This window comes from Lissotriton helveticus, chromosome 2_1 (assembly GCF_964261635.1).
Source record: "Lissotriton helveticus chromosome 2_1, aLisHel1.1, whole genome shotgun sequence".
Lineage (NCBI taxonomy): Eukaryota > Metazoa > Chordata > Amphibia > Caudata > Salamandridae > Lissotriton > Lissotriton helveticus.
The window spans coordinates 720,310,027-720,322,439 of NC_136059.1; positions in this window are offsets into that span (position 1 = coordinate 720,310,027).

A 12,413-nucleotide genomic window follows, 5' to 3' on the forward strand; every position below is an offset into this window, starting at 1 on the left:
AGTCGTTAACCCATTGTCAACTACAGAGAGAGATTTCTCTAAATTCATACGTTCAATTTCTCGTATTCATTCTGCAGCCTCTGCTTGTGTAATCTTCCATATTTCATTATATGCAGAAGATATACCGGCATATATGAAACATTTTTGACGTGGGTTTCTTGGTTCTAGCAAGAATTCCCTAAGGCAGACTTCTTCAATCTGTTCGGCGCGCCCCTCTGGTGGGCGCGCCATCATCTCAGGGGGGGCGCGAACTCGACCAGAAAATCTCACCTGTTTTTAAATGTAGAAAATACGTTTACTTCCTGCTTTTCTTCCCCCTTTCAAATAGGGCTTTTGGATTGGCGAACTCCTTTGCAGCGGCCAATCAGCACTCAGGAACGTCACCACTGACGTTACACCAATGAAGGGGACAGCTATACCGATGGCAGGAAGTGCCGCGAAATCAGGAGCATAATGCTCCTGAATTCATCTACTTTTGTGTAGTGTGGCGTTTCTTCACTCCTTTTTGCTGCCTTTCACTGCCTTCGTTGGTTCCTGTCTTGCCGAGGTTATCCTGGTGGATCTGCGGTGGACTTCATCGACGTGAGGGATTCTAGTGCTGATGCCTTGGCGTTCTCCTGCTGCTGTCGGAAGATTGAAATCAGCAACAGGTAAGTTTATAACTTTGATTTATTTTCTCCCTGTTATCTGTAGCCTTATTTCCGAACACCAAGTTTTCTCAGTCGGGCAGAGGTGGGCGGGGGAGAACGCTGGGGAGAGAGGGGACACTGCGCCAATAAGAGATGCCCAGGTTTCACAGATCAGACATGCCCAGGGTTACGCTATCGATGAGACAGGCCCAGGGTTTCTCAGTCGGGCAGAGGTCGGCGGGGGAGAATGCAGGGGAGAGAGGGGACATTGCACAGATAAGAAATGCCTAGGGTTTCGCAGATAAGACATGCCCAGGGTTTCTCAGGGCAGAGGTGGACAGGGAAGGAGGCTGGGGGGAGAGAGGGGAAATTGCGCAGATCAGACATGCCCAGGGATTCTCAGTCGGGCAGAGGTGGGCAGGGAAGGAGGCTGGGGGAGAGAGGGAAAATCAAAGAGACATAACATGCCCATACTAATTTTAAGTATCTTGCAACGGGGAGCTACTTTTTGGAGAAGCCTGATCTACTGTTACACTGACTTGGTATGATATGAAAATGTGCTTTTGCTGGTGCAGTCACATTGCTCAAATGGGTGCAATTTCAGATATTTATGTTTCCCTCGTCTTCATTGCTTGATTTGTGTCTCTCATAGTCGTTGAAATGTCAGTCATAATTACACTGAAATTATGAAAATGTCACACATTACAATGCAGAGCAAGGTTATTTTAAATAAAATTATAATGGGGCAGGACGTGCCTATACATCTGTAGTGTAAAGAAACATCTCTGGGGGTGTCACCAAGGCCCCTAGGAACAGAGCAAGGGAGAAACAAACTCTGTGTGCCCAATTATAGACCATTAAAACCTGGAACACGCCTTCTGTTTTCAAAGAGATTTTAATTTTTACATTATTACAAAAATGCCTGCTCTCACAAGGGAATCACTGATTCACTCTTAGGCAGCCACTTGTTACCAGACAACAGAAGCACACGAGAATTAAGACGCTTTATTTTCAGGAAGCAAAGCAAGAGTGCCTCAACCTCACGGAATCTGTACACACAGCACAGAGAAAAATACACAGGCAACCAAGCACCACAAACACATGAAGGGAGTGAATTGATTTAATATTTCGTGAGAGGCTGATAAGAAAGCTTTTGAAGAGCTTCACTGTAGTTTTGCAGGTGTTGCTCATGCAGGGTGTTGCTTTCTTCAGCACACTGGTGCCTTCTTGCTTTGATTTAGTTTCACAACTATACTGCTATCTAATGTGGGTTATTTTTATTGGTATCTACAGCTTTCACTTAGTTGTTTAATTCAACACCTCCCATGTCCCACGCCCTACCAGTTTTTATTTGCAGCAGCCGCCACTAGAACCAGGGCTACAAAGTGGCCTGGCGATCAAGACCTTGCCACCACTGTCAGTAACTGTGCACTGCTTGAGGAGCCCGCCACATATTTTGCAGTCTCTCCCATTGTTTATCCAATGTGAAAAGCCATTTAAATGTTATTTTGAGGACTCTTATTTCATTTGATGTCATTTGTATATACATCTTTTCTGTTTCCACAAAAAACACGGCAGGCTTGAGAGACTGCTTCCTTTCTCAAAGCTGCTGGTACAGTAGCTCAACTATTCCATGTGCTCTTTGAATATGAGGCTTTATGGGTAGAATACAGACTAGGTGCTTGCAGGGTCAGCTTTAAAGTTAAAGGCGCCTGTTGCGACAATCTTTTTTGGCACCCCAACCCCCAATAACCTCCATCTCCACAGACTCCCTCACTACCACCTACCATAGTGTAACTCAACTCTCCACAGTCCCTTTCTTGCGTGCATTTCTTTAGTTTTATATTGCTACTCATACCAACCAGAGGGTGTCACATCACTTTGCATCACACACATGTTATACACAGTGCTTAATTTGTGTAAAAAAACAACACCAAAATAGGTTCTGGTGTCCAGAGCTCTGCTCAAATGCCCAAAGCCAGCAATATTAAATGTTAGTTTTCAGAATATGTTGTTTTGTAATCTGTCATGCCTTTAATCCACTACCAGTCACACCCTGCACCTTTATCTCACTTTTGCAGTTTCCTGCTTTCTCCCTCTGTGGCTTCTTTCTGTTTTTCTTTTCCTCTTTCTTCCCCTTTGTGTGTTTGTTTGTTTATTCTTCTCTTTCTCTAGGTAAATGTGTGATGAGGAAAAATAAGTGACGGACACCAAAAATGAGTGCCGGTGGAACCTAATGACAACCACCGGATTAAATTGAGCACTGGTTACTCAGAGCCAATGAATCTTGTGTGTATAAAGAATTCTATAGCAAATGTTACACCAAACAGTGAGGAATACCGTTGTGTGATCTGCATTGTATACATTCTTTGCAGCAGGCACATTAACCCTCTGAGCTACATTGAGTTAAAAATGCCACTACACAACTTCATCTCTCTCCAGCAGAAAGATTAATCACCTGCGTTATCTTGACATTTTTATTGTTGCCTGAAAACTGATATATTTTTATTTAAAGAAATTGATACTTGTATAGCGCACTACTCACCCGCAAGGGTCTCAAGGCGCTTGTACGAATACCGCTGTGGAACCCATCCTGGCTTTCCCTGTGAGGTGTCCACTCCTGGGCACCCCCAAGGTGGAGGCCAGGCGTACTTAGCGTTGTGGGGATTAAGCACGCTATTGACCAGAGTTGCAGAGTGGGACTTCATGATTGGAATCGGCACCGAGGCGAGAATTATCAGGTCCGTGGAATTTTTGAGCCCAAGACCCACCGAGGCGGGGAATTGAACCCTGGTCCCAGGCTAGACCTCTGCATCAGGGTCTGCCGCTCTAACCATTGAGCCACACTTCTCCTTATTGTTGCCTGAAAACTGATAGACCACAAGGAAACAGCAAGTACTTTTACAACCAAACGTTATTGAACACATCAGCTGTACTGCCCTAAAGCAGGCCCTGGGAAATTGTTTGGTCAGAATGGGCTTGAATTTGGGGTTTGTAGGCTTTCTGGGAAAAAGGCAAAGTGGGGATTATACCAGAGGAATATTTTGGCCATAAAATGCCTAGTTTTCTAGAACTGTATGCTGTACAATGGATCATTTGTTTTGATAAAACAATTCAACCAAGCAAACCCCACCCTCTCAATTTTTGATGCTGTAGAATTCTTTTTCCCAAGTGCTTTTTTTTGCTCTGGCCTCTCTCCAAGGAAGTACATTCAAGATCAATTTAACAAACTTGTAAGAATGGAAAGCTAACGTGGCCCTGCCAGAAATCACATTCTTAATTTGTAGATCATGGCTATCTTACCAGCTGTCAGGACTTGAAACTAATAACTTGTGGATCATGGCATACTTTATTTGCCCTTTAGATAAAGCAGCAGGTAACTTCTAGGCATGTCATTCACTCCCTTGCCATTCACTATGATTTTTATCTCAGGGGAGCTTTCATGATGTCTCATGCAAAACATAGCAAGAACATCCAAGTAATATTTCTTAAACATTTTCTCTTCATTGCAAGGGAAAACGCTTTTTGATTGCTAGGCAGAGGACTCTATTCAAGCAGCAGGAACATCCGAGGAAGTAAATAAAAAGTTACGCATGTATTTTTGAGTGATGTGTGAAGGGGCAAAGCTGACGTTTGCCCTCACGAACCTTTGAACAAGTAACTTGCAGAGCCTCAGCGATGTTATACAGCATATACATTCTGCAGCAATTATGGAAACACCTACTTAAAGCCTGGATGAGCTGGAATTACTTTTTATCCACTTATCATAAAATTCTTTTTTTATCCACATTTTTTATTTATAATATAAGAAGCATTTTTGTAAAGATATTTTTGAAACTACAAAACCTGCTCTACCTCATGAAGCTGTAAAATTGTAGCCATGTACTATTCATTAACATGCAGCTTCGGAATTTTGTATCTTAGGTTAAGCACACATTTGACATGGACCGTTTCCTGCTTCCAAGAGAAGGTAGAGTGGTCAAGCGAAAGGCTGATACAGAAACAGAGGGAGAGAGAAAAGCTGCAAAAACACGGAAATATGATGCCTACTATTTGGACTTTGGGTTCACCTGCATTGTTGTTAGTGGAGAAAGTAGACCACAGTGTGTGGTTTGTGGCGTGATCTTAGCTAATGACAGCTTGAAGCCAACCAAACTGAGGCGTCACTTTGAAACGAAACATGGATCTCTGGCAGGAAAAAGCAGAGATTTTTTTGCCAGGAAGTTGCAGGACATAACTCAGCAGAAAGAAGTGGTGAAACAGGTGGCAAATACTCCAGCAAATGCTTTAAAAGCTTCATACCAAGTAGCATACCACATTGCTAAAAACAAAAGGCCCTTTGTAGATGGAGAAAAAGTGATTCTCCCAGCATTGCTCGATGTGGCTAGGACAATGCTTGGTGAAAAAGCAGCAGAGAAGTTCAAAAGCATACCCATCTCAGACACAACAGTTTGCCGCCGCATCTCTGACATGTCAGAAGATATCCGGGGACTGCTCATAGCCCGGTTGAAATCCAGTTTGTTTGCTGTGCAATTAGATGAAGCAACTGATGTGTCAAAGGATGCCCATTTAATTGCTTATGTTCGCTATTGTTATGAAACACTATTATTAGAAGATTTTTTATTTTGCAAGCCAATCAAGGGGCGACCAACAGGTTCTGATTTGTTTGACATTATCAATGACTTCTTGAATATCAATGGTTTAAAATGGGGAAACTGTGTTGGAATCTGCACAGATGGTGCTCCTTCAATGTGTGGTGCGAGGGCTGGCCTAAAAGCTAATATGTTGAAAGTGGCTCCACATATTCTGTGGACCCACTGTATGATACACCGGGAAGCCCTTGCGGTTCGAAACATAGACAGTGAACTTGAGGATGTGCTTAATTCTGCTATAAAAATAGTACATTTTATAAAGACCCATGCCACAAGAGCTCATCTTTTTGCAATTTTATGTGCAGAAATGGGAGCTGAGCATGATGGCTTGGTGTTTCATACAGAAGTGCGGTGGTTATCCCGGGGGAAAGTGCTGACTCGCATCTTTGAATTAAGGAATGAAGTACGGCAGTTTCTTCTGTGTTTGGACCCTGGCAAAGCAGAACAGCTATGCAATCCCCGCTTGCTTGTACTTTTAGCATACCTTGCTGACATTTTCGAGAAATTAAATTCCCTGAATCTGTCTCTGCAAGGAGCTGAAATCACTTCTTTTACCATGAACAAAAGAATAACTGCATTTAAGAAGAAGCTGGAATTATGGAGAAGACTAGTTGAAGATGGCCTGTTTGAGCAGTTTCCATGTTTAGTAGATGCTCTTGAGGAGACTGAATATGAACTTTCAAGTGTTGGTGAGATAATAAAAAAACACTTGACGTCTCTCAGGGACAGTTTAGAAACGTATTTTCCAGAGGACAGCAATCACTTCAATGACTGGGTCTTTCAACCATTTCTGGCAGAGGTGGGGAGCCATCTCCCAATTCGCATGCAGGAAGAACTGATTGATCTCCAAAGTGATCACACTCTGCAAATGCAATTCAGCAAAGTCTCATTGGGAGAGTTTGGGCTGAAAATGTCTGCAGAACATTCAGCTTTGAGAGAAACTGCTATCAAAACTCTCTTGCTTTTCAGCTCATCCTATTTATGTGAAGTTGGGTTCTCAGCTCTTGCAGTGTTAAAGACTAAGTACCGGTCAAGACTAGATGTCGAGCACAACCTGAGGATGGCAGTAGCAAAAATCATCCACAGATTGACCGTCTCTGTGGTGAAAAACAGGCACACCCATCGCATTAATGTTAGTTATGTTATTATCAATCTATGTCAAATCATGTGTTATATGTGCAAAACAAAGTTTCATAGTAAAAACAATTTGCTCACATTTCATCTTGGAAACTTTTGACTTAAACTGTGTAATAAACCTCTGTCATTTAACCACACCCACTCACAAACCTACAGTTTACTAAACACTCTTCTTGTGTTTAACATTATTTGCCATATATGGCCCGTTATATGCGGATGGCAGTCGATTATATAGTGTACCAAATTCCAGAATTTTCTGTCGGTGCTGGGGGGGCCCGATATCTAAAAAAAATTAGCTGGGGGGGCTCAGCCTACAAAAGTTTGAAGACCTCTGCCCTAAGGTCTGTACCATCTTTAAGTAAAGATAAATGTTGTTTTACGTCCTGCAGTGTATGTTCTTATTACCCCAGAATGCTATCTTTGAACATATCTTGGGTCTGGCCTATTGACTTTGAAACCTTGAGTTTTGTTCAGGAATTGATCTAGACAGTTATTCATGTCTAGTGCCAGAGCAACCATTTGTTCCAATCTGGATCTGATCTGTTGTGATGCAAAATATTATGTACGTCAACCTCCCCCATGTAGAGCTATTACTCGCAGGTATTGGTATGCTCGGTGTGTTCAAGTCGTTAATCTTGGCTAACCCAAGGCAAGACGTTTGTTGGACAGTGTCAGTCAAAAACATAATTTGCCCCCTGTACTTGCCAATCCTTTGAACCCCAGATAGTTTTTGTCTCAATGTTGTCTTTCCAAAAGTCGAAACCCTGTCTAGGCAGTAGGGCATAAAAGGCTGCAGAATAAATCTGTTTTGTATTGGTTAACATAGTTTTCATTCCTGTTTTGTTCATATTTCTACAGAAAAATGTTTCTGCATTGGAAACATTGAACCCTGAAAAATATGGAAACTTATTTGCAGAATTTTTAGAGCTACTCTTTGGAGGTGTAGGACCATGTTCCCATTGGTTATACAAACATACATTTCTAGGCTCTGTAGATTTGTGCAAGAAATGATGACCATAATGGTAATAACAATACATTTGTTCATATCTGATGAACCGTATTCATGATTTGGGAATACTGTAGACATCTCTAGATCAGACATCATATTATTAACAGTCTCGAAGTCCCAATCATCTGAAAAGGTACTAGAGGTAATAAAGTCACTTAATGATATTTTGAATAAGTGTGGAATCTTTAATAGCTCCGACGGGCCAAAAATGTCATATTCTGTTCTGTCCCAAACAATACCATCAGGTATAGGAATGGCTGTGATGTTCACTGCTGACAAGTCTCTTTGTTCACAATGGGATGATTTGTGTGGCTTCAGAAGCAAGTTCACTTGTGTACTTGCTATGTCCATTTTTACATGTCTTCCATTTATCCCGGTCCAGGGAGGGCATGGCTTGGCAGTTCGGGCTGGACTGTTCCCATGAGGCACAGGGTCAGACTAATTTGCAAAAGGCCATGTCTGAACTGGGGTAGCTGAGTGAGCTAAAGAACAGTGATGGATTAAACCAAGATCTGTTGACTGGGTGTGAGTGTTTGATTGGTTCAGATGCTCCGTCATTGACCACCCCCTTTTGCACCACTTTGTTCACCATAAGTTGGCAGGGTATGCTCAGACGTGAGTCCCTTGCTCACTTTGTCACTGGATCCAAGCAAGCCGGGCTGAAGACGGCTGAAATGCCATAAACCGGTCCTCGGACGCTTGTTTCCGGTCCAGGGAAGGCATGGCTTGGCAGTTCAGGCTGGACTGTTCCCATGAGGCACAGGGTCAGACTGATTTGCATATGGCCATGTCTGAACTGGGGTGGCTGAGTGGCCTAAAGAACGGTGATGGATTAAACCCAGATCTGTTGACTGGGTGAGAGTGTTTGATTGGTTCAGATGCTCCGTCCATGACCACCCCCTTTTGTACCACTTTCCATTTATCAGCATACCCGGAATCATTACAAGATCTAACCAAAGTAGAAGAAAAAATATTCCAAACACAATCCATAGTTCGATCCATGGTGAAACCAGATACGTTTTTTCCAGGAGATGAAAAAAGTCGGTTGCTTGTTCTTTGAGAAAGTTCTTTGTGCTGGCGTCGTTTCAGGTTCGCTGGGATCCTCAGAAAACGTATCAAAGTTAATGAAATAGCCAGAGGCAGTTCTGTCAATGGTTGGAATTGCATTCGGATTTTTTGAAATCGCTGAAACCACTTGATCACTTGTTACTTCATTGTAGACAGGTGCTTCAGGACGAACTGTTCTTTGGGTCTCAAGAGGAACAATTTCCATAGCTTTCTTGCTTAGTCCTTCTTTTCTCACTGCAGATTCTTCAATGGTGATGAGTCTCTCAGTTTGAACCTCTTGGATTGTAGCTGGAGGAGTGCATCTGCTACATTGTCGAAGTCCACTTGGCCTACTGCTCAGTATCGGCCACATAGTGTGGTTTGATCAGGTCGATAGGCACAAACCTGTTCACCTTTTTACCAGCAAGGGGCGGCAGTATCACTGCTCTTGTTCCGTGGATTGCTAGGACAGGTACAGGTTGTCTGTAAGAAGGCCCAAATTCCTTCTTGCCCGGGATCTTTACTCTGACTAGATCACCAAGCTTTGGGATCCAGACAGGCCTTGCTGGGACGGTTGGTTTTTCCCCAGTGGTGGTTGGCTTCAGGAACACGTTGCTTTGTTTCGTTCTTTGTTCTTTTAAGTCCTGTAAAACAGCCAAACGATCTTTGACATCAAACTTTTTATGTTCCACCACTGATGTGTGACAATCAAGGTCCGAGACCAACATTCCTGTCCCAAATAGGACCTCATATGGAGTGATACCCTCTAGAGAACTTCTTGGCAAGTTATTAAGACTACGTTGGACCCCATTTAGAAGTTTGACCCACCAGTCACTCGAGCCTAATACCCTAGCTGTTATAGACTGCATTATGTCCCGTTTTTTTTTCCACAACCGAATTTCCCTCAGGATGGAATGGAGAAGAGTACCGCAATTCAATGCCCAAACTGGCCATGGCTTCTTTGTAAGCTCGAGAGCTAAACGCAGGGACTTAGTCAGAATGTAGTGTGCCTATTGCATATGTGTCGATAAAGACTCGCAAATCTTTTATAAGAGTTCGAGCATCAGCCGAGCACGGAGGCCTCATCCAAAGGAACCTTTATTTAGTGTTTGGGGGGCTGCATTCGTCCATTGTCTGTACTGGGATGGCTATGCTACAGTCAGGTATCTGGCGGCGTTCTGTGCTGCGATCTCTATTGAAGTCTTTGCAGTTAATGACAAATATGTGAATGTGTGCATTCATTCCTGGCCACCAGCACATCTCTTTTACAGTTAATATTGTTTTAGAGATCCCCTGATGTATCAGAGCCCCTCCCAAATGTGCTTCGTAAATCAAAGCTGCTCTTCATTCCCTGTTTGGAATTACTCTAGCCCCCACTCCAGGAATCAGAGTAAACAGAACGCTATTTGCATCAATTTTATATGAGTATTTGAGTGGAAACTTTTTAGGTAACGCTGGACTGCTGCCTTTGCATGTAGCATTGACAGCCAGTATTATTTCACTTTCTATTTTTGTTTTTGAAACGAGTGATTGCAGCTACGGAAGCCGATTGCACAGCTCCCTTCACGGCTTCATCAGCCAATGAATTCCCTTCAACGTGAACGCCATCACGTTGATGACTCAGCATGTGTATCATGTAAGTGTTTGTGTTTTGAAGCCGGTTTCGCAACATAACTACTTGTTCCCAAAGCGTTTTATGCTTGATTGTGCCACCTTTTGCATCTTTAAAACCATTTTGAAGCCAATTCTGCAAATATTCATTGTAAGATTGAACACAGTAGCAAGAATCGCACACTATGGGTTTGGGGAATTCGTGATCCGTATTTTCAAGTGCCATTATGAATGCTTGTAGTTCAGCTCGCTGAGCTGTACAACCTCCTAGAGATTGCTTTTTTGTGACCATAGGTCGGAATTTGCCATCACGCATACGACCTTTAACGATCGTGCATGCTGCACTATAAGCTTGTTTACCACCGTAGCGAGTTGTGCAGCTCCATCAGTATAAATTATACATTCATACTGGTCTAAAGGCAGAATTTCAGTAGGCAGAGGACATTCAAGTTCGTATTGCAGGAATGCTTTTGTTTTCAAATAAGGATCAAAAATGTATTCAATATCAGTTGCAGCAAGAGAATTAACCCATTGTATCCATCTCAGATCTATAGCTTTAGCATTTTCAATGCTCACTTCCGTCACTGCCTCTAAGGCAGGTACAGGAGTTACAACCATAATGTGTTTCCCCTGTGCTAGGGCTCTTTCTTTTGCTACAGCGGTTTGAACTGCTGTCAGATTTTTTTCTGTAGAAGTGAATTTCATTTCTGCTTGTGTGTACAATTGTGATTTGTATGCGATTGGTACTTTTTCACCTTCATTAAAAGTTAAGTAGGTGAATCCGCATTGACCCGGAATGATTCGGATCGCTAAGTTGCGTACGTTTATGCGTGTTTGTAAATGTTTGGTTGCTAACATGTCTGTTTGCATTGAACGCAAAATTTCTGTGTGTTTTTGAGTCCAATGTACCGTTTTATAATCAGGTTTGATTAATTCGTAGAGAGGTTTAACCCCTTCTGCGTAGTTTAGAATGTAAGTTCTTCCAAAATTCAGGAAACCTAGAATCGATTGTAAATTCTTCACCGTTTTTGGCGGTTGGAGCAGGGCACACTTTTCTGAAAAGTTGCTGCCAGGATTTTGGCCTCCCTTGATAGTTCATATCTTAGAAAGAGGACGTTGAGATGGGCAATTCTTGTATATTCCGTATAATGTAGTTCACCCTGTTCAAGTGCCTATCCAGGTCATCGTCTGTCAGATAGATATTATCAACATATGACAATGCCTCGTCATCATAAATTTGTTATTAACTCTGTTACCCTTGCTGAGAATAACCCAGGACTATTCTTGAATCCTTGAGGGAGACGACAGAAGTGACGTGTCCCCATTATTGAGAAAGCAGTCAAATACCTACTTTCAGGTGCAATGTTTTGACAAAAGAAACTGTTAGAAATATCTAATGTGGTTTTATATTTTTTACGCACAATGTTATTCATTGATGCTGGACTGTGTGCAGTTTGCACTGCAAATGTTTTACGACATGAGTTTAAGTGTCTGTATTCCAAAACTAGATGATATGTATTGTCCGGTTTGGAAACAGGAAACAAAGGATTGTTCATTGATGAGGTGCATGTTTCAATCACCCCTTGGTATTCAAGTTGATCTAAGATCTCCCTGACCTGTTTTTTAGCTTCTTGCTTAACTTGGCACTGCCTTTGTGCAGTTGGTTGATTTTTTAATTGGATTTTGTAGTGAGGTGAGTCCTCATCCCATTCTACATGATTTTTATATAAAGCTGGGGCTTGGGCAACTGCCCATTTCCTGGCATACATTATTATTTGTTTTTTCAAATAATCTTTATTTCGGTCATAGACCATAAAAGATGCAAAGTACCCAATACACTCATTAAAAAGCATCATGACAAGTATGAATAAATCCATTAGTTGCAAAAGATACACAAATTACATTTCTCACAGGCTAAAAAAATAAAAATGAGCTAAAAAGGTGTATAAAAATATGTACAGGCTAAAAATGTGGTAAAATCAGGACGTAGATATCACGCGGCCAACAAAGTTAAGCAGATAATTGACCACACGATTGGTTCTTAATAAATGACCAGCGTCTCCTCCACATGGCATATAAATAGCGAGAAACAGAAAATACAACTGATTGAGAGGTATCAAATTTTAGGATCCTGAGGGCCTGATGGTATCGGTTGAGCCCCAAATGTTTGCATAATTGGGTAAGCCACTGCTGTCTAAGATTTTTATAGGATGGACAGAAAAAAACGACATGGTGCACAGACTCCTCCTCTGCCCCACACGCTGGACATTCCAATAATTTGTTATCAGTCCATTTTTGTGAAAAAGCTCTGAGGGGTAGTGTTCCATG